This window comes from Haemaphysalis longicornis, unplaced genomic scaffold (assembly GCF_048455015.1).
Source record: "Haemaphysalis longicornis isolate Haplotype H1 unplaced genomic scaffold, Haemaphysalis longicornis Haplotype H1 scaffold_3, whole genome shotgun sequence".
In the NCBI taxonomy this organism is placed as follows: domain Eukaryota; kingdom Metazoa; phylum Arthropoda; class Arachnida; order Ixodida; family Ixodidae; genus Haemaphysalis; species Haemaphysalis longicornis.
Genome location: NW_027526335.1, coordinates 128,485,590 through 128,509,211, shown reverse-complemented (window position 1 = coordinate 128,509,211; position 23,622 = coordinate 128,485,590).

Genomic DNA, 23,622 nt, shown 5'->3' with positions numbered 1-23,622 from the left:
ATAATCTCTATAATAGCGTTAATAACTGAACGCGTCATTGAGTTCTGTTTCAACGCAGTGAGTGTCCCTCGGCCAGAGAGGAAAAGTAGGCGATTACGAATCGAAGAGTTGGGCTAAAAAAAGAGGCAGGGACTGAGTGTGAGATAGGCAAGATAGCCAAGCCTGCACCGCAAGGAGACAGGGACTGTGAAACAAAACGCAACTGCGCTGCTACAGCGGAAGTTTATTTATTCCAGCACACGCTTTTCGGACAGATTTACGCAAAAAAAGTCACAAAATAAAAAAAGGTAAAATCGAAAGTAAGGAAAGCAGACACGGGATCAGTCTACGTGAAAGAACAAGGGTACACATGTTCAATTTTCCTCCTCCTTCACTGCCGTCATCGCACGTTCACCATCAAAATGAAGAGTTTCTAAACTCTTGTCATCATGCAATACCCACTCAGCCAATTCTTCCCGTCAGTACGAATTGCCCAAAACAGAAGAGGCGTCTTATCATTTTCCGACTATTATGAAGGAGCATTCAACGCATTATGCAGAGGCCTTGTTTTTACGGTAAAGCTCGATATGGCTCAGGTCATGTATATTTTTGTCCCGCGTTTCAAAAACGCCTTGATACAACTTGATACGCGTTGATACAAAGCCAACTTGATCCACGAGTTTTTGAAGCATGAAGTGTTACATAGCACGAGGAGTTAGTGTGCGTGCGTTGGTCTGTATGTTTGCGTGGTTGCGTGCTTAAAGAAGGCTTCCCGAACTTATACACAAGAAAGCATGCATCCACGTTTTACGCAAACTCTGCCGGCCGAGCACGTGACGAAAACCGAAAAGTCACTGTTCTTCATTCCGAATACCACTTGTATCATTGTCAATGGGCAGGCCGTGTACACTCCGCACTAACGGATGTCGGAAATCCCCATGTGGCCGGGACCTGTGGAGTCTCTGCTTGGATCTGCTGTCACTTATCCTCTATAGGCCACTACGCGTATCCTCAACTGTTCTATCGGGGTTCAATGACATCGAGGGGAGGTTAGTCGCAGCACGGACTTCGCTAAGTGTTTGTATCTTTGATCACAATTGCGTGTCAGCTCAGCTTCACTGCTCATCCACATTTACAGAGGGAAAGGGGTGTCTTCTTTTGTCCAGCTATAAAATTAATGGCTAACTATGGAATTCCTAACACTAGATTTTTCTTCTCATAGGAGCCACCTCTTCAGTCCTTCTGTCATTTCTTAACAAAATCTGTATATTTACTCGATCTTGAGCGCTCTTCAGTGGTTTTGACGCAGTTGTAGACATTTAAACTGACTGCAGACTTCCTGAATTTTTAAAGAGAGCATGGGACAGCACTGGTCCCACGTACAAGAGAGCGTGAACCGAGATTTGTGCACATTGCTTATTTATAAGAGGTAGTCTAGACGGACAAACGCGACGTTGTGAAGCTGATGCCAAAGCGTACGCTCGGACGTTGCATCTGGCGGTCTTCAAAATCTTTTTGATCACTCTATAAAATAGATGTCTCGCATGTGCCGTCTGATTTCAATACGTTGTGTGCCAAGTCGCTGTGCACAAGGCGGGGGTCGCGCCTGAATGAATTTTTTTGAAACATGCAAAAAATTGTGCACATTCACAGGAGTAAAGGGCATTCTTCGGAATGCCTTTTCGAAATTATTAACCCAAGTACCTCTTGGTAACTTCAAGCTGAGGGTTTTGCATTTCAGTTCATGGTTACTCCCTGTTACAAATTTTTATCAGGTTGGGAAGAAAACGACATCCAAGCAAAAGGAGAGTAGCCACCGCACGTGCAGCGGGCTGGAGGCACCACCTGCAGCTTCCGAATACCGTTAGTCGCTCGACGGTCGCAATAAACCTGCGCTCCTCTACCGCGCGTCTGCTTCGTGGTGTTCAACAATGTGGTGTTGTGACAAGGATGGGACGACTGCGCAGGATAAGTCCCCTACCGATGACGCAAGCCCATTGACGAGACGCACCAGCCATGAACGGCGCATCGCATCAGCTCCTGCTAGAGCTACATCTCCGCGTACAGCCGCCATAATGAACCTCGTTGACTAAAGAGAAAGATGCTCGCCACGAGCGCAGCGAGCGGGAGCTCGCTCCACGAGGTGGCTCATGCGGAAGTCGGCTGGCTTGCATTTCGGTAGCCGGACACCTATTCTTGCGATCCTACAGCAATTTTACGCCCAGCAAAGCGAAGCGAACAAGCGGAGGGCCAGTTGCACGCAGCACGAAGGAAAGAGTTTTAGCCCGGCGATTGGCTGCCGCCTCAAGCGGAGCGCTGTGCTGCGCCCTCTATCCATTGAGATTAGAGTTTCCTTTATAGGAGTAAAAACAAAGGTTAATTTTATTACGCTAAAATTCTAAAATAAAAACGAATTCTACGTTTAAGTGCGCATTATTTGATTTTACCGGTGATTTGGATCTTCTGGCGAGGATGTTAAACTAGAAAAAGTTCGCCACCACCGCCAACTAAAGCCAAAGCTCATATCTAGCTGTTCGTTGCAACGTGTTTGTTGGAAAAATCCGAAAGGAAGAAGAGGTGGCCATTAGCAGCTGCCTCCTACTATCACTATCAATGTACAGTTCCATCCGCCATTAAAAAGAATCGCTGACGTCTCGCGGTCCTCGCCTCGGTTCTTTAACAAAATGGTGCCGTGACCAGGATCAAAGGATAACACAGTTGAAGACCTGAGTGCGCACCGCCCCACAACGATGACGTGAGTGACCGCAACGATGGGACTGAACTGTCACCGCTGACCATAGACCGCAACCGTCCACAAGAAAACTTAAGGAATTGAGGACGAGCCAACCGTGCATGTACCGAATCCCACGCCCTCAACCATTTTACCGATTCTTGACGGACGTCTTGCGGAGACAACTGAAAGACAACGACCACAGCTTCGACATCAACGACAACGGCTTCGACATTCCACCGAGCGTGATCCTTCTCGACGACTACCTAGACATTAACCACGTCGAGAATGGACCTGCAAACCCTTTGCCAAAGAAGAAGCGTAATCCGACAGAACATCAAAGCACTGATTGACGACATAAAATCACGCATTACTGACGAGACATCATCAATCGGTGAGCTAATTTTGCTGAAAAAAAGTTTATTAGAAAAATATGAAATCCTAAAGAAACTGGACGGTGAAATTGAAGAGCTTGTCGAATTGGATGATTTAGAGAAAGAATGTGAAGCATCAATAGAATTCGAAGATTCAATCCTGCTGACAAAATTTAGAATGGAACGATTGTTCCCGGAATTACAAAAATGTCCTAGCAATGACACTGTAGCAATAGCCTCCGAACAAGACGACAGCACCATAAAGAAGAAAGAGTCAGCACTAAAGAACAGTGGCCGTCCTAACGAAAACAGCGATTTGGCGGCACCTCCGAAGGACGATCGTCAGGAGCCCCATGTCACCGCACGAGCTGGTACTTTCAAAGTACAACATAATGCCTCAATTGACAAAGTGCAGGCAGAGGCTCCTAGGGCTTGCTCGGATGAACTGACAAAAACGTTTTCCACAGTTGACGCTGCAAGCGATGAACCTGTGTCATTACCTCCAATGAATATAAAAAGGGATAGAAGCGACGACACTACATTGGAGGTACCAAAAAAGAAGTCTTCTGCGCAGGATTTTGAAGAGATTAAGAAGTGTGCACCGCACAACGAACGACTTCATGGAACCCCGAAGGTGAACCAAAGAACACTGCAGAAACATCGACAGATTGACGCAGTTACAGGCGCACCTGTCGATCGTTCAATTATATGTTGCCATCACGGAAACGCGACTTTGGTGGGGATTTTATTGAATAGAACGAAACGTGAAGATTTTATAACCCCGATGCCAAAGCAACGACGGCGAAAATGGCGAAGCCGGACAACCCTACGACAGGCAGGTACAAGTAGCACAAATAAGGCTCAACCGAAACGTGTGATCCAGTACAATGTGAGACTAAAAGCAAGGAATCAAGGGAAAGCCACATGTCGAAGGACCTGTATACACCTGAAGAGATACATCCGGTACTTGAATTTCCTTAGGACCCGACAGTCAACCCGACGACCATGCCGCATGAAGTTTGTACGAAGTCTGCAAGGTCGTCATCCAGGACGAACGACGGTGCAATCAAGTCGATTACCCTGCTCAGATTCTGCAAGGCGCAGATATCACAAACGCACCAAGCATCGATGGAAACGAAAGTATAGACTAGACTAACACAGGGCGGCTACGACGTTCATGACAAGAATTTTGAGCACATTGAACTGATCACGGGACCTTAGACGAAAGTGTTGTGTTAAAAGACGAGTGCTTGATGACCGTTGAAAACTGCAATCCTTCACGTCATGCCCATTCTCCTCCGCCATTTATCGCGTGGCCGGGAGGATGTTGGAAAAATCCGAAAGGAAGAAGAGGTGGCCATTAGCAGCTGCCTCCTACTATCACTATCATTGTACAGTTCCATCCGCCATTAAAAAGAATCGCTCACGTCCCGCGGTCCTCGCCTCGGTTCTTTAACAGTGTTTTAATAGATAGACTCTCGCTTCCGGCTCCAAAATATCTCTCTCAGAATTGCTTTGCCCAACACGACTGTACCGAAGAGAACCGTGCAGGACTCCTTGGCCTGACTCGGGTCAAATTATCCGAAATAGTCGACGTCTTGTGTCTTAGAGTTCTTGGTGAGACACGGCGTGATCCATTCTCCAGGTGCCGTCATTTGAACACTGATGCATTCGATAGTGGCGTCTTCACGACGTACTTTACTTTCAGAAAGGAAGACGTACACATGTCGAAGAAAGTCTTGTTCAAATCTAAAGAGATAACTCCGGAGGGGATGTCAGTTCCTGGTGGCGAGGCCCCCTGCATCGCGCTTCGAAGGCTGGCATACCCAAACAGGCTGACCGATCTAGGGCGCCATCTCTGCGGACACAGCTCTACCGTACTGTCACCGACGAAAGAAGTGCTCGGAAACAACGACGAAAACTTCTTCCACCTTCTATACGACGTAAATAACCACACCTGGCTGTATCTCGACACCATGGAGAAGTTTTGCCGGCAAGTGATAAAAACTGGAATTGTACTGTTGCAAGTCATCATCCTCAGCCTATCTACGTCCACTGCAGGGCAAAGGCCTCTCCCACAGATCTTGAATTATCCCGGTCCTGTTCTAACCACGACCAACTTATCCCCGCAAACTTCTTTATCTCATCTGCCCATTTAACTTTCGGCCGCCCCCTGCCACGCTTGCATTCTCTAGGGATCCACCCTGTTACCCTTAATGCCAAGCATGCCCTGCCCTCACCAATTTCTTATTGTTAGTTTCTACTAATATGTCCTTAACACGCGTTTGTTCAATGACCCACTCCGCTCTCTTCTTGTCCCTTAATGTTACTGAATACTGTTGCAAGTATACTGTGTGAAATATTCGCTTTTTTAGGCGGTTTACGTGACAGGTGCCCCTCTGATAAAATGCTGGCCCTTCGTCGATGGTACAGCGCCACCAATATGTCGACCAACAAGGAACCAGAAAGAGCACTTCAGAGACCACAACAGACTCTAAGCCCTGAAATGTCATGCTATGCGTCCGAATGATTTATTCTTGCAGGTGGAAGGGTCATATCCAGCTCGCAAACATGATGACTAACATCAGCAAAAGCCAAGAAGCTCAGCTGCAGAAACAAACCACTGCTGCCCATAGCTCGTCTCTTCCTTTTCATGCTAAAAGAGGTGTAGCTCAAGCTAGTCGCAACTTATTCTTTTAAGTAACTTCGGGAACAGCGGAGAATACCCAAAGCTGGAAAAACTTGTTCAGCGTCCTCACTATTGCATCTACGGGGACGCAGCCTAACCATTGCGACCCCTTCTGCTCAAGCCGTATGGCACAACTCGCCTGATTATTCAACAGTGTGCTTTTAACAAAGATGTGAGTAGTCTGTGCAGTAGTTCCGGGAAACTTGCGGGGCTGTTTGCGTTCCTAGACTTAAAATAAACTAGATAAACTAGAAACCTAGCACACATATACAAGTCGAGCGGCTTCCCTCGAACAGTCACTCTTGCTTGTATGGCGCCCAGGTATCGTACCACTTTGGCCTCGAACCATCACCGCTTGAAGTTTACCTTGTACGTAAATAGTCCCTAAAGCGACTCACAATTTTGAAAACAAAGTTTCTGCAGAAACCGAGCTGTGGTCTTGTAAAAGGATGTGCAAGACACTTAATGAAAGCGTCGCACCCAATCTGGCAATGAAAAAATGTACGATAAGTGCCATTTTTGTCCTGTTCATCATGAATTTCTGTAACTTGCTTCAGCCGCTTCTGGCGTTTGTGATCATGGCGGTAGGTGTGATACTCATATTTTCGCTCTTCTGGCGCCAAAGTTCGCTCCTCAAAAGCCAGACGTGGCTCGTCGTTGCCAAACTTCCTTTTCGGAAATTTCAGCTCCTTCGGCGCAGTAAAAACTCGCACAATTTTCCGTTTCAAGCCCGGGTACCTTGATTCTTGAGCCTTGAGCCACCAGCTCTCGAGATTTACCTCGCTCCACGGTAGTGCTCCATGACTTGCGACACAGAACGGAAATACTTTATTTAAGAAGTGGACACCGCATGAAAACAAGGTTTTCTGAGGTCATAGCTCGTAGAAGCTTTATGTAAATTGGTTGACGGGCATTTCTTTCTTGTTTTGCTCGTCGAACGTTTTTTTGTGTATACTGGAGGGGTTTCTGCTGGTCTTTTTCCCGGCGGAACACTTCGAAGCGCAGTTTTCTTCCAGCGGCAACATTTCTTCTTGTTCTGCGCTTTTGTTTTCTTAATTTCAAGTCGTATATTTCGCAGATAGAGCTTATTCTATCTGCGAAATACGATAGAGCGTATTTACGATACGAGCATCTATAATACGGGCGTCTATAGACCCAGACTTTGGCATCCTCTCACTCCTGCAAGGTAGACGAAGGCATTTTGGCCGTACGTTGATGTGAGGTTGTCCACTGTAGCATACGTAGTTCCAGAAGAAAACCTCATACTTTCATGCAGTTTGCTGCTTAATTGACTAAGTATTCTATGACTTGCATGCTTGTATTTCAGTAACACCTATGTTTTATGTCTACCGTTTTTGTGGCCTACACACCCTGATAAATTGAAATAATTCCTTTGCATATATATTATATTGTGTAAATATAATCAAAAAGCTGCTGTGAATTCTGCTGAAGACTCATTTGGGAAAGAGACACTCGGGCGCTGGTATGTTTTATTGAATGGTGTTCCTAATAAATAAATGCCTTGTACGTTCCTCCTCTTTCTCAGTAGATTTCCTCATTGATCATGAAATGAACCATACCCACGTGCTTAAAAATCAGAAATGTGTCTCAAAACACCGTGGCAAAGTTTGTACGCGTGAGGCCTCAAATCCTACTTGCACACACTTAGGGGGAGAAATATTTGCACCCAGACTGATGACTGCATTTACTTGTGTGTGCCTATGACGATCGTTTGCAAGTTACCCTGCATTGTACAAGTAGGGAATAAAGTTTTGTCTACACTTAACTTTCCTCGTGGCCGGAAGAACATCTTCCATACCTGGAGGCTGGTGGTGATCTTGCTCAGCGGGGGGCGGCCGCACACTTGGTGGAGCGTGCTGCTCCTTCTGGTCGCTGTTTATTAGATGCGACGCATCTCTTTCTCTGAGGCATGTCCCTACCGCGTCGGCGTTGTCCGGCGTCCACACGCCAGCTGCGCATGCGCGACACTCATCCCGTCTTCTCTCCGACAGCTGTGCGCGCAACGCTCTCACTCCGCCTCATTATCATCAACAACAGCTGTGTGCGCGCGCTTCGCTCGCTTCACTCCGCTCCCGTCGCGAAAGCGTGCGCATGCGCGACTCTCCTCCGTTGTCTCCTCTCCTTGAGGCGCTGTGAATATAAAGCGGGTATCGCGCTGCGGCGGTTCAGTCAGCGCTCGCTCTCGTTCGACTTCGCGTCACTTTGCTTGACGACTGCGTGCTTGACTTGATTCTTCCGATGAAGACGTGATGGAAGCGACGGTCCCTTCATGAAAAGTAAAATTACGCCCATCTTGCCGCGTATGAGAACACCCGCATGTGATCGAATGCATCATACGCGTTCACAACACGTTTCACCCGATTTAGAGAATCAACCCAATGGAAACGCCAAATGAACCCCCCGATGCGTCGCATCACACCAGGGTTCCCTCGCGGGAAGATGGGCGTGCTTTTTACCCCGTACGGTGTTCACTCCGTTCGGTATCAGGGGTCGCAGTAGACGGCGCCATCACAGGATCCTGTTACACACCTTCCAGAAGTTGGGGAGCCGAACATACCCCTTGTGATGAATAAGAGAAAAGAGAAGACAGGGCAATGATATCCGTCATTTTAAGCGAGTTTAACTGCGTACCCTACGCAATCAGAGCACTGGCATACAGTTGTCTGCACAGCAGTGATTTTACTTTCAGCCAAGAATCTGCAGTCACTGTGCAGCCTCAGATACAGCTCTGTACACAATCATCGCCATAGCCTACTCCCGTCCCCTTTTCCCCAGGCCCATTTCTCTTTAAATACACTGCGTGACGTTGGCAACTTGCCACCCAGCGGAACAATCACATTATCAGGAACAACATATCGACATGCTGTGCAAATATCAATGTTGTAGTACGGCCAGGTGATTGGAAAACGATCATACAAAATAAAAAGTATGCACAACACAATACAAATCCTCAAAACTCGAGTTTGAATTTGTGAAAACACGTGGTACTCAAAAAAACAATCTGCCCTCATTACGATTATTTTTTAGTTCTGTTGGATAGAGAAGATGACAACAGATTGTGCGTTGACATCCTGAAGGTTTTTTGAGTTGGGCTCAGGAAAGCACTTCAATATTTAGATTCCTAGGGATAAGGTATTGCAATTCCTAAACCATAGATTGCGTGGTCGGGTCACGTATATTTCTCGGTGCTTTTTGGCCAGGTCCGCTAAGCCACTCCTCTGTTGCGGATTGGCTCACTTTATAATCGTAAGGAATGGTATTGCACTATCATACATCAAGTGGCCCTTTCCGAAAACGTGTCTCATTATCTCAGTGTCAGCTTCTGACAAAAGATCCAATGCTGAAAGCTGCCAGGCCTCCAGATGCCTTGTTTTTCGGTGTTTGAGTGAAGGTTTGTTAAATGATAAAATGTGGGGTGAGGGCTGATGTGATTCTTATTTGAACAAGGCTGAACTAAGAAAGAGAGAGAGAGAGAGAGAGAGAGAGAGAGAGAGAGAGAGAGAAATAAGAACTAGGAATGTTGCAGTTGTGCCCAGCATGTATCAAAAAATTTTTCTCCATTTTTGCAGCCGTCCCATTTCATAGGGGCGATTTCCCGCACAGGCCGGGTGAACTTCCCAAGCGTTGTAGTCCCACACAAGGGTGGAGCTCCCGGAGTCGCTTGTACCTATTTTTCCAGTATGTGCCTGGCGCTACTAAGGCACGGGAATGCACATGGTGACTTCTCCAGCCGCGGTGGACGCTCAACTCGGTAACCACCCGTGGCGGGACATGCCGCCATACCCTTTCCTCCCAGCAATGCAGCAACGCGGCATAATGGCCGGGGTGAAGGCAGCTTTCCAGGCGTGATGTTCCCTGTTTAAGGATCCGCACTCGACCAGGGACGCCTGTAACCATTAAAGAAGGGTGCGGGTGCAAGGCGGTACGCGGATTCCAACCCGGTCCCTCCCGCATACCAGGCGAGGGCTCTACCTCTGAGCCATCAACGCGGTTTTTGAAAGTTACGACCGCTTCCACCGGGGTATTTTCCGACAAAATTGTGTAACTTGCAAAGCATCATACACCGTGTTGAGGGTGTGCTTGTACTAATTTTTCTCATTTTACTGGTTGGTGCCCAGCTGTACCAAAGTACCTACCACTTTCTTGTTACCCCTGATACGATCCACTATGATGTTACGATTTCCAGGATCTCCACACGACAGGCGCCTGTACCCATTTTAACCTGGTGGGTGAGCAGCGGCTCAAGTCGTGGAGCAGGAGCCTCCAACGTCTGCGGCAGTGGAAGGGCGTTTCCAAGCCCTTTACCTCCCGCCAAGACTGAAACAGGGGTTTGTAAACAGGTTTCCAAGCCCTTTACCTCCCGCCAAGACTGAAACTTGTACCCTTTTGACTCGTGGGTGCCCTGCGATCCCAGACCCCGACAGAAGGGTTTCTAGAGACCTCCCACATGGCATCCTATGGCTGCTTGTGGCCAAGCTCCGAGCGTTAATTACAACGTTGAGAAAAGCTGCGGTACGGAGGCGCTTGCATTCTTTAAAGAAACGGGTGGGTATACGGCTGTACAAAATTTCAACCAGGTATCTCCCGGATACGAGACGAGTATTCTACCACTCGACCATCGTTGTCGGTCACAACCGCAGCAATGGCTCAGAGGTGCAGCACTCGCCTCGTATGCGGGAGGAACCAGAATTATATCCGCGTACCACCCAGCACCCATCGTATTCCTTAATGGGCACAGGCATCCCTATTGGACTGCGAGCCCCTCAAAGGGGAATTTACACCAGAAAAACTGCGTTTACTCTGACGAGGGGCCCTTGTCCATCTGGTGGGGCCCCCGGCCACCACTCTGCGTTTCCGCATTGCCGGAGGTGAAAGAATCTGACGGCATGTTCTCACACGGGCGGTTACCGTGTTGGCCGTCCACTATATGGCTGGTGAAGTCTCCATGTTCATTCGTGTGCCTTTGTAGCGCCGGGCACAAAGTGGTAAAATAGGCACAACCGACTCCCAGGACGGGCGGTCGGCCCTTGTGTGCGACTAGAAATCGTGGGAAGATTACCCGGCTTGTGCAGGAATCACCTCTGGAATGGGACAGCTGAAACAACGCAGGAACTTGTTTTCTTTTTTTGCACCGTTTCAAAAAAGCAGCCAAATATTATTCAGAATATGTGTTGCGTTGTAAAACACATTAATAAGGTTGTTCTCTGACTCATTGGCTGGAATACAAGATGCCCAATACTTGCATACGAGTGTAAATCGTTCAAAGGGGGTGGTGGCTGGAATACGCCTGCGTGCGCATGACAGGGCTTTAAGCACAGATATGTTCTCACACCTATCCGCGCATTGTGAGTCTGGTGATTGCCTTTTCGAAGAAAAGTTAAATTTGTTTTACAGAGAGTCATCAGACGCATCATATTTTTAAAGCTACCTGTAGATCAAAAACAAGTTACACCATCATCTCACCCTTTGTGTAAGTGTCAAACCGACAACTTATTATCCGGAGGCCACGCGAAATAACGGCTACGCTCGTGGAGGACCTCCGAGTCAGGCCGTATTGAACTTGTTCATTAGTATAAAAATGTACTTTTTTCAATAAAAGCCTTAGTTGATGATAGCACATCGTCCGGTCTTACTTTTTCTTTCTCTATCCATTGCCTTTCGCTCTTCCTCTCATCATGCATGCTAACAATTTCGCACAGATTTCCTCGTTACACTTCATGGTTCTCCGCACAAGCAAGCACACATGCATGCGAAATGAGATGCTCACGTGTGAAAACTTACCATGTGTCTTATATATTGCAAATCAGCCACGGTCCGGTAGCTGCCGTCGCCTGCACCATCTTAAGAGTAGGTCACCCATGGTAGTCCTGCTTTTGTCACTTTGGTGCCGCCGGCCGCTCCTGGCCTCGACCTTCGTGCTCGCAGCCTACAGCCTCAATGCCGCTAGGTGGTGCACCGGCGAAGGTCGTTGCGTTTCAAAAAGTCTGCTACGGCGACCATGCCCCCACAGAGACTCCCGGAAGGGTGAATATGCGGTCTCTCCAGCACCCCGCGTCCATCGGTGCCGCTAAGGCCATCTTATTGGCCTGGCTGGCCCAACCGAAGGTAAAATGACTTGCGTGCTAAGCGCCAATTCGCGCCATGTTGTTTTTTCGAAATGTGGGCTGGGCGTTTGTGTTTTGTTAAGTGTACGGTGGTCCAAAGTGTCAAACCCCCTCTTCTACCTATCCTTTCCTCTCTAATGTTTACTACCCTTTCCAATCTTTGCTCAGACTTTTCTAATTTCCTATCCTCTGCAATTTATTGTTTTCATCCAGCCAGGTTGCCTGTCATCTCTTCATAGAAAACTTACGCTGCATTTTCCTTTAATCCTTCCATCAATAATAACCAACCACTCGTTGTAATGCCGCGATATAAATATATCTAGACTCCGGTAGTGTGAGAGCAGTCCGGAAAAATTAGCCCAGCGTGGGCAATGGCCGTGTGTATGTGTCCGCAATATAGCTCTAGGACGAGAAACGCGCAGCGCGCAATCGTGGTTGTTTTTAAGAACCTCCTTTTCCTGTCCAATTATCTGCGCCTCCCTGCATCGCAGCAGTACTTCGTTGTTTCGGACGCCATTTCAGTCGATAGCAGCGCTGGTCAAGGGGTTACGCAGTCTAAAGGTCATATCTTGTTCTTTTGAGTCTTGTGATATGTGCTGCAATCTGAAACTGACTAAGACTCCAGCAGGAGCTCTTTTTACTGAGAACTAGAACTTATTCTGGAATAAAATTATCGCGCTGCTTCTGTCGACATGTGCCCACACTTGTTTGGTGTAAGCAAAATACGTTAGCGATGGCTCTTGCTCTTCTGAAATATACGCACGTTTCATTAAAGGCAATGCGTCATTCGACTGGGAGTCACTAATAACAAATTTAAGTTAATAAGATACGATACTTTTAACAATGAAGCTGGTGATAAAATCTTTTGTGCATGGTGTCGGAAGTTAAAGATAACCAGAAAAGACCGACCGCTTAGAGCACTGCACGGGCCGGAATTTCTAGGCCCGGCCCGACCCGGCCCGGTAGAGACACGGCCCGGGCCCGGCCCGGGCCCGACAAGTTTTTAAAACGGGAGCCCGAGCCCGGCCCGAGCCCGACAAAGTTTTATAATGTGAGCCCGAGCCCGGCCCGAGCCCGACAAAAATTTAAAATAGCAGCCCGAGCCCGACCCGAGTCCGGTAGAATTTAAATGAAATAAGTCCGTGCCCACCAGACTTTCTAAGTATCAGCCCGAGTCCAAAAGGCTATAAACATGAGCCCGAAAACGTTTGCTGTTTTTAACCTAAAAGCGTAAGCATAAAGCGACTACATAAAGCAATGAATGGGAAATACTGTGATCACAATAATATAATTAGGATTTTGTTAGTGTTGACTCAACAGACTACGTTTACGTACATTTACTGCTGGAATATTTTACAGCATCTTGCTTTTTCTATCTGTTGCTAAAGGAACTCGGAGATTGCGCCACGGGTTCAATTCGGGTTCATACACGAACGCGCCTGAAATTTGAGCAGATGACGTGTCCGCTTTCATGACTTCATTTCTGTTTTTCCTTCAGTGATGAAGGCAGCATTATTTCGTCTGCGTTTGTTTTCTTTTCTGCCTTGAATCATGGTTTTAAAACTTTTTATCCGAAACATTGGCTCTGCTTCGAAAATTGGTCCCCGAAAATATATGCACGGTTGTGACTACCGCCCATACGAAAACATGTGGGCATCCGGCGTTCCTACTTTCAGCAAAAGAATGGGGATGTGCGGACCTTGAAGGCAGCAGCTGATGGCAACAAATCTTGTCTGCCTTGCCTCGACATTTTTGGGTGACAGCTTGCTTTCCGAAGTGGAGGAACCGCTTCAGTAGGGTTTGGTTTCGCCCTCCACGGACCCGTACCATCCCGACGACGCTGCGGCCGCGCATGCGCGCAGTGACTGATCCATTTATTTTGTTCGACGACGACTTCGAGCCAGCCCGCCACCACCGGGGGGGGGGGGGTTCCGGCAACCGTTCGAGACAAAGCGACGACGCGGGCCGCACGACCCTTCGTGGAACTTCTGTGAGGCGGACCCCGGCGACGGAATCTTTACGGCTCCCAGCCTCAGGGGATGTGTTTGTGTTGTTTTGTGAATGACTGCTTCTCCCCGCGTCTCCTCTCTCGTGCCTATTCCACCAACCCCCATCCTGTACACAGCAGTGTATTCGACGTGTGCACTCAAAATAAAGAGCTGTACTCCCATTCTTCAGTCTCCCGCTTCTTGTGGAGGCCCAGGAGCTTGGAATGCAGGGCCACACGTCGTGACCGAGGAGCCGCTTGCTACCACGGAGGTGGCAACAGTAGACAGTGCGAAGTCTATATCGCCATTGTTCTGTTTGTTTTATTTCAAAAAACATGTTGTATTGTGTGTCTGGAGTGCCCTCGTCTGGCCTGCTCTCTCCCACTATGCTGCCCAGACTGTCTGTTTTATAATTGATGTGAAGGCTTTCTGAGCAGAATCGTCTATTTATCATGTTTTTTTAACGGCGCCATAGCGACATTGCACTTCGCTTTTTTTTTTTTTTCACTTAACCTCAAATATCAATGGGAAAACTTCTTGCTATCAACAATTTAGAATTAGCGTCACAACACTGCCGTGCCTCAGGCACTGCTCGGGCCGGCAAGGCCCGAAACATTTTTCGTTCAAGCCCGAGCCGGCCCGGGCCCGAGAAAATGTGTGCTACCCGGCCCGAGCCTGGCCCGCGGGCTGGGCCGGGCTCGGGCTTTCGGGCCGGCCCGGGCCCGTGCAGTGCACTACGGACCGCTCATGCACGCGTGCCTCGAACGCATGATCGTCAAGCCAAGCATACCCTTAGGGAGATTGGCCAGTAACAAAAACTCCAGCGTTCGCCGCGTGCCTCCAGTGCAGGTTGGTAAAGCCAAGAATACCCATATAGGAATATTGGCTAAGATTTGCCACAAACAAATTGGCCGCGTATCTGCTCCTTTTGTTGCAAATGTCGTCAAAACACGATAGTCTTTATCGACTTTTGCCAAGTAAATGCCTCACTTCACTTTCCCGCTCACCTCTTATGTTGTTCCTTTTGCGTCGCGCTCCTACCATGGTGAAGACGCCAAAGGGTTGCTTAAATCATTTTAATTTTCCTGCGTTCCACTGCTCCAAACCGGGTGTCTCGATGCCAACGCTGCCGTACGACGAAGACGCGCGTGAATCGAGGTGCCCTACTTCCACATTTATAGAACCGCGTTTCCCTAGTCCACGTGCGTTCCAAGCAGAACGTGGAATCTGTCTAGTAGAACCTTTCGTAACTGTTGCCACTTGATTTCTTCAAATGCCGCCTGAAGCTATATGGCGCGGGCGACAGCAGGCGACGATGGAGTGATATTTTTTCTTCAGTTGTTGAAGTATTTAATCTCGCCAAAATCAAACATGTACAATTTTTTATAAAAGAACGCTGCAAATATCACTTCTGTATTAATTTGTTGTCTTATATATGCGTAATGTCTTGTTGTTCTTCAACAATATTGACAAGTATGAACATTACACCGGAATTAGACGGGCACATTTAGCTGTGACTATATGACTATTGCGCAGGCATTGTTTTACTTTGGCCGGGTGGCTGAATTGAGTCACAGACCGTGAAACACTTTTGCGTAGCTAGCGGTAGTGCAGTAAACTGGTCTAAATGCTTAGGCTTTTGGCATGGCGAATGGCAGTCCACGCCAAGCGTTTTCGCCAACATCCAGTGGGTCACGAGTCCTGTTAAGCACCTGGGGGTGCCACTAGACAGTTATCAAGACAGTGACCCTTACTGGGCCAAGCAACTCAAGGAACTTCGAGAAAAGACAGAGAAGTGGAAAGGGTGGGGTTTATCAATGTTTGCGAGAGCCACAGATTGCAATTTGTTTTTTATAAGCAAGCTGTGGTATTGAATGCAAGTTTTGCATTGTTCAAGGGCTAATATTCTGAAATTTCATCGTGTGTTCGCAGTGTTGATCTGGAGTTCATCATGGGAAAGAACGAACAGAACGAACCCCTTTCGGAAAGTGCGTGAAGGCGGACTTGGTTTATCGCACTTATTTTTAAGGCAAGTGGTCAATAGACTTCTGTTTCTTCGTGATGTTGAAGACGCGTTTCTTAGGAAGGTTTGTCAGCTGCCACTTGGAAGACTTTTGCCTGAATTTGTTGTGAGCTCTGAGTACATGAGGGGAACTGTACGTGGATTTTTTAAGGAGGTGGTGTGGTCATACCGTTTTCTTTCAGTGAGTTTTTCTTTAGAGTACTTAAGCGGGGTGAGTCGGAAGAAACTGTACAAATATGTCGTCGAGAGTGTATTGCCAGTGCCAATATACCGCAGCAAGAGTAATCTAAGGCCTGAGAGAGATGTACTTAAGCGAATGAAAAGAATGACGGTCCCAGGTGGAGTGAAATCTTTCTTTTTTGAACTCCTTACTGGAACACTGCAATTAAAGACCTGGATGGAGGAAAAGGGATGGTTTGTGCCATGGGGTGTGCACTGTTTTCTGTGTCGAAAGCCAGAAACAATTGAGCACGTGTTCTTGGACAGTTGGGGAGCGGTGTTCTTTTGGGACATCCTACACTCTTAGGCAAAAAGGACTAAAATAGGGACTAAAATACAGCCGTTAGTCTTCGCGGGCGACCGTTCATCTTCAAAGGGAGTATCTGCGGCAGAGTACGTGCCGTGTGCATAAATTCGGACTAACTGTTCGTCCCCGCCGATCTATAAGGAGTAACGGGAAGACGAAACGCATGCAGTTAGTCTCTTTGCTGCGTCGTTAATCCCCTAATGGCGTCGTCGTTGCCCTTTCGCGCATATGTCTGCGAACGGTTTTATATTTCCAAAACACAAGGCATTGCAGTCACTGGGTGCTTTAGATGGTGCCACGGGAGAAAATATTGACGTTAGTTATAAGAAAATCGTCTAGGGTTAGTAGAGGGGCGGGTAATGGGAAGGAGCGGCGAAGCGCGATCGTCATGCGATCGTCATACGCTTCTCGGCGAGGTTATGTTGATACGCTGTGTTGCATTCGATTCGTGCGAGATAATAACGGCCAATGAAAGCTTTCAAGCGCCTTAACAGTAACTGAAAAATTAGTGACAATAGCAAAAGTGGATTCCTGAGCGTAATGAATATGTATGTTTAACAGACCAGAAAAAATGCATGTTGCTGATGACAACTGCAAAGCAAAAATGCTCGCTACAGGAAAGCGTCTCGAAGTTATCTTTTACACTCGGTACATAATTGCCTTGGGCACCAAAGCTATGACAATGCTGCAACTGCTGTAACACCCGCTTGCATTTCGAAGTCGCAATCGTCTAGCGACGCGAATTTGAAGAATTCAGGCTAAGCAACACCAAATTCGCTTTCGCCGATGCAGGAAAATATGACATGTTTCCTTATTCTGACACTCACACAGACGACACCTTTCACATACGTTACATAGAGCACTTAACATATGTATCGAACACTAAGAAAGCACTTAGCTTGCGCTAGTTTGTGCGGAAACAAATGAGTCGTCCGATCGCCCAGCTACCTATCTCAACTAGGCGACGACGAGTTGATTGTTATTTACGAAAAAACTATGGTTGTGAGGCTCTACTTCGAATCGAACTGAGCAATAGTCCCTAAACCTAGCAAAGCGCTAAGCGCAAGGCGCAAAACGCGGTCACGTTCGCTTGCACAGATAGAAATTCGGGCACCAGTTGCAATGAATCTGTTTCGTTATGCACAGGACTACACGCTGTACTTGAATATTATCTGCCACAGGAATCACCCGGCGGCGTGGTCTAGCGGATAGCGCGTCGGGCTCCTTGCGCATAATTCCGGGCGTCAGGGGTTCGATCCCTGCCGGTGCTGGCGTTTTTTTCTTTTTTCTGCACTCTACGCAGTTCGTCCTTGCGGAGTATCGGAACGGACCATCCGGGTGGGGGACTAACCGTTCGTCCCCTCGCAGTTAGTCCCCAAAGGGACTAATGATTGTGGCAGAGGCCGTTAGTCCCCGAAAGGACGAACTTTTAGTCCTTTTTGCCTAAGAGTGTACAGCGAACATTCAAAAAAGATTTGCCTGTCGATTCTTACGGTATTAGGTTTTTGAACGTTGAAAATGAGGACCGTGTGCCGCTTGACACAATTATGCTGTATGGACTACATAGCATCTGGAGAAACAGGATGGCGGTACGCTACTCCGACCCAGATGCCAGGCTCATCAGACACTACTTCAAAGATTCAATAGGTTCTTTTGTGCAGATACTGAAACTTCAGCCCTCTAAACACGAGTGGCTACCCACAATTGACGCATTCTTAGTAATGAAATAATATTGAAATCACCGCGCTTGCCCAAGAAGGGCTGCAGTTCTAGTGTTTGTATTGAGTATTGAGTGTACAGATTATCAGTTACGTGTGTCTTTGTTTTGTCATCCTGTCAAAGAAGGCAATAAAGAAAAAAAAACAGACAGACAGACAGACAGACAGACAGACAGACAGACAGACATACGGACAGACCAAAATTTCTGGGTTTAAGTAGCCCAAGAAAGGCTATCGTCTTTAAAAACCCCAGCGTTCATCCTATCGCGGCAACATTTGCTCAGAACGGGGAAGACACATCATAGCGTACGACCCTGGTTCCTCCGCCCTCGTGTCTTTTTGCGCATGCAGCCTGTGCCGTAGAAGAGGCGCTATTCGAATGTCGAAGCTGCGGTAGGTGATCACTGACTCCACATGGCTCGGCCGCGGATAGTTTTCACTGCTAAAGAAGACGCCGCGCTTCGAGAGGCTCCGCGTGGAAAGCCTCAGCTGGAGACGGTAAGTCGCGCTTCGATAGTAGCGTACGAAAACGTCGACAAAAACGACGAGATCACTGTGGCCTTGCTCATCATAAGGGGCCTGAAATGCCATGCCGGCGCCGCCAACCAAGACACCACAACCATACTGAACCTCAACTTTGTGTCCGTTAATGATCACCTACATCAGCGTCGCCATTCAAGTTTTGCACGTGAGTGCAAGCTTCGCTAAAATTTTTAGATGCGAAGGCATCTCATTCACCCACCTTGTCCCTGCATCCGGCGGCGTCGTCGGCGTCCGCCCCTCCCCCATTCTCCTCGCCGCGCCAGCTGCGCTCTCCGCCGCACACCCCCTCTCCTCTCCCATAGCGAACACTCTGTCGCGAGGGGCACTGGATTGGATTCGATTGGATTCGGTTGGATTGGCTTGGCTTGGCTTGGCTTGGCTTGGCTTGGCTTGGATTGAATTGGATTTGGATTGGATTGGATTAAAGTGGATTGTGTTGGATTGTGTTGCTTCATAGCCGCGGCAGAAGCACTGGCGCCGGCGCGTCCCCTCACCGTTATGCGCGCTATAAAACGCGGTGCCTGCGCCGCTCCGCTCCAGCGTTCCAGCGCCGTTCCTCCGCTGTCTAACGCTGCAACGTGAACCCCCTATGCGTCGCATCTACACAGGGGTTCCCGCGAGGGGAGGTGGTAGTTTTTGTCCTTGGCGTTTTATACACGTGCTCCCGCCAAGGATGTTTCTTTCAGTGGAGAAATTCTTATAGCCTGGTAAATTTATGCAAACATGACGAACTGACGCAGACAAGCACCTCAAGCACTGACACTTCCTTATGCGCAGCAGACAGCTCGATAATGGCAGCAGTTGGCGGCGATGCACTGTTCGTTTAGAACAGACAAATGTCGTTTTAGATGCGACGCATCTCTTTAACTCGCCTTGTCTCGCGTCCTTGTCGCGGCGTAGTCCGCATCCTCGGCGCCGGAGCTGTGCGTTCCGCCGCTCTCACCGCAGCGCCATCTGTGCGTCAGCGCGGTCAGCTCGCTCCCGTCGCCGTGCCAGCTGTGCGTTAGCGCGCAGCTTGCGCTCGCGCTTGCGCTCGGTTAACACATGCTCATGCGCTGCTATGCGCTGCTATGCACTGCTCTCTCTCATTTCGCTGCATATAAGCGCGGTAAGTGCGCCACTCCGCTCAGTCGTTCCGCCGCCGGCGCTCCGATGACATCGTCCGATGATTTGAATAACACAACGGCAACCCGCGATGCGTCGCATCCACCCCATGGTTCCCCTCGCGGGAAGATGGTGTAAATTTTTAGCAACGTGCGCTTTGATCGTTCAAGAACAAGGATGCGTGAAATATGGTAATGTGCAGGACATACAACATTTGGCCGGATAAAAAAGTGATGTTGTGTTTGTATCTTTTACGACGTCGCGGAGAGATCGAAATCATTGCTCAAAACTAATGCTATTCATAAAAACAATCTGGTTTCTCCTTGCTATCATTTCCTGGGCGGTGTTCAGAAGGCTCGCCTCTATTACTAGATCGAAAAAATGCAGGAAACCACAAATATGAACTCTTGCACAAGCATGCCCCGTAAATATTTTTCTTGCACCACTTTCCGTAATTTCGTAACACACACATAGCGATTGAGAGGGTAATTCTGGTCACGAACTTCACCCTGACTCGTCATGCAAAGTTTTCTCGCCCTCTAGGCACATCAATAGTCTAACGGCGGTTTTTACTGTAGGATGGGGATCTGTTCAGACTGGGCTTAAAATGGTGGCTCCATTACGTTTAACCTTTAATTCCTCGCTGGGGAGTATATGTTAACGTAAATACGACTGCAGCAGTGTGGCTATGGGGGGGAATGGGCAACTTACGACAGAGTCAGCGGTGCAGATTGAAACCAAACATTACAAATGAGACGAGAGTTCAAGCTCTGTTTACGTACCAAATTATCCTGTGTACCTAAAAAACGTTTTTTCGAAAACGTTTACGTACAAATTTTCCCGACAGCGCAAACGCTGTTTTGTACGCTCTTTACGTGCAAATGAAGGAATAACAGGCAGGTAACAAGGTAGCTCGTTCCGACATATTGTTACACGCAAATGGGAGCTCTACAATCCATTTGTTCCTCTCGCCCTCGTATATGCGTCTGTTACACACTTTGCTGAGGCATGCGCCAGCGATCAATAAAAGAGGCCAGAAACCACCTGAACCAAATTTAATCCCGCAGAAGTTCGGCAGCATCCAAAAAAATTGTATTTTGAATTATGCACAAATGAACCGCGAATCGCATGTAATTAAAAAAAAGTTAGAAATGGATTTACAGCTCCGTCTGGTGGCTAGTACTAAAATTGTCAGTTGCCTGTTTTCAGTCGCTTATAATCTCTCCGGGTCTGCACTACGTGGGTCCCGCATACAACTAACATATTTGAAAAAAAGGGTATCACACGCAATACTTGAATTTAGATTTATAACCGCACACTGAAAATTGCAATAATTGTATAATGTGGTGGAGGAATCCAGGGAATGGACGCAGTGGGTAGGAGTCGTCTTGGGGGTGTCCGGCTGCACAAGTGGTCATTCTGCCTGTCCCGTAAACAGTATCGCTTTGCGATGAGACATGAATGACTCTTGGAAGTCGCGGCATAGTCGCATCTCTTTCCTGAGAGCCTATTTGAAAGAGGTGGCACTACGATTGGTTCGTGTGGCCCGCGGTGGCATGCTGGGCCGAGCAACAGCCGGCGAGCAGAGCCTTCCAGCGAGCCAGCGGTGCCGAGGCCTCGGGGTAGCGGTTGGTCAACCAGCACGCGAGGTGCTGCAGCCACATGACGTTCGAAAGGGGCTCGAACTTGGACGGACATTTGCTGCGGAAATGAAAAACAGTGATACTGAGCGCGAACCGGCGTCGATATAGTGCAGACTTAAAGAGAACCCAACGACTGTTCCGCCAACCCAGCACAAAAACCCTTCTGGCGAACTTGATTGGAAACATCACCGCAGAGAACCTAACTTAATGAGTGCTTCTCCTCGGTGCGCCTGGGTGAAACGGCACCCTGGAAAAGTTCGCAGAGACCAGCAGTAATTTGCTTTCGACTTTTTTCAGCGCCGCATCCCCACCTGCACATCACCTGTTGTGTTACTTTGGAGTAAGAAAATTTAGCACTGATTTCATATCTTTACGTGGCACACAGTGAGTTGTTAAAACGTACCTTCTGGTGAATAGTAGTAGAAATCGTTAACAGGGAAGGTTACTAACCGCATGCTTCTGTGACGTCACATTGCTCAACGACATGCTTCTGGGACGTCACATTGCTCAACGGCATGCTTCTGTGACGTCACATTGCTCAATAGTTGAACGTGATTGCGTGTAAAAAGAGCTTGTGAACTCAAAACACTCCGAACTCCGATTTTGAGGAAGCTGTGGCTTGAAGTGTCGCCCCTCTACCTCTCGAGGCAATTTGAATTAAAGACGACGCAGAGAAAGCGAAAAAAACAGCCGTAAACCCAATGTATCACCGAAGAAGTACCATACGTGCCGACATTGATGTCCAGTAAGCTTGGGCCTCGAAAGCATGTGAGCAGACTTGGGTGTCAAGAGGAATTTCGGTTGCTTCAGTAAAAATCAGAACAATCGGGAATTCACCACACAAAATTCAATTGAATACAGTGCATATGTGGTGCAATTAAAACTACGATATTAACAACTGTGAGATTTAAGAGAGGTTGGCGGTGGTTAAAGTAGAATATTCAAATTTTTCTGTTAAAGCAGATTACGACAAGCCCTTACAGATGTATGGTTGAAATGTAGCAGAGCACAAAAAAGTGCGAAATTCCGTGTTTTCTCGTGAAACGTGCCCCGATGGGCGCAGGCATACAGGCCGTTCAATAAAAAGGACGACTTCAGCCTTTTTTTCAGAGGAGGTCTGAAAAAAGGCGTAACAGAAAGAGAAAAGAACGAAGGTGGTACCACAAAAGCCCCCTTTACCTGGAAACGCCTCAAAACTAGCGGAACTCTAGATAATTGTTTCAGTAGGCTTCCTTCATGTGCTCATTGCTTTGAAAGTGTGCGGTTCTGTCGTTGCGCTGTTCCGTCGTACTGTGTTTTGCGCCCTGAAATCATAAGCACGCAGTCATGCTGCCGCCTTTCTGCTGGTTAAGTAAGTGGGTATACCGTTTAATGGAGCCGAGTAAAAACAAATGAAAAGAAACAGAAAAGTGAGTGGCTTTTCATCAGTCCAGAAAGCCGCCAGCTGTTGCCGCTGCTCGTGCCGGTTAGAGAAAAAGTTGGCCGAGAGATGGTCAGCTAGCACTGTCACTGCTCCGGGAACAGGTAAGGAAAGGGCGTTGTACACTGTGGCAGCGCCCCCTGTAGACACGTAATGTGCTGTGTCAACGTAGCACTGCGGCAACGTAATGGCAGGAACATTCTCCCGCACTGTGTGACGTGCTGCAGGGATTCTGGCGAGAAGGGCAGTTGTAAGGCCATTTGGCTTGGATGGTATGGTATAGAATCGGGAGGTTAAAGTATGTTTTGGTTCGGAGTGTGCGCCAAAGGCGGGCGTCGTGACCGTAAAAAGACGGGTGAGATGGAGGATAGTGGAGACGGCTACCTCGGCAGTGGTGAAAGATTTGATAGCAACAAGCAGGCAGGGGATCGACTAGGGGTGGTACGGCCGTGTTTTTCCCAATTTCGAAGGGTATGCACGAAACTTGATGCGGCGGGCAGCGCCTTCCGTGTTGTTTGCTGTTGTCGTTCGCCATTTTGTCGCCACTCCTCAACGCAAATGATCACGGGCAACCGTAAGCGAGCGATAGCCTTGCATCAAGGCCAGCTGCATTGAAAGCTGGCTACCTAAGCATTGAAAGAATCCGCGACTTACCTCAGCAACTCGGCGATGCCAGCGCAAACCCAGCTCTCATCGTCCGTTGCGAAGTCGGGAAAGCGCGTGAAGTCGGTGGACTCGATGCGCTTGCCTGAAACCGAA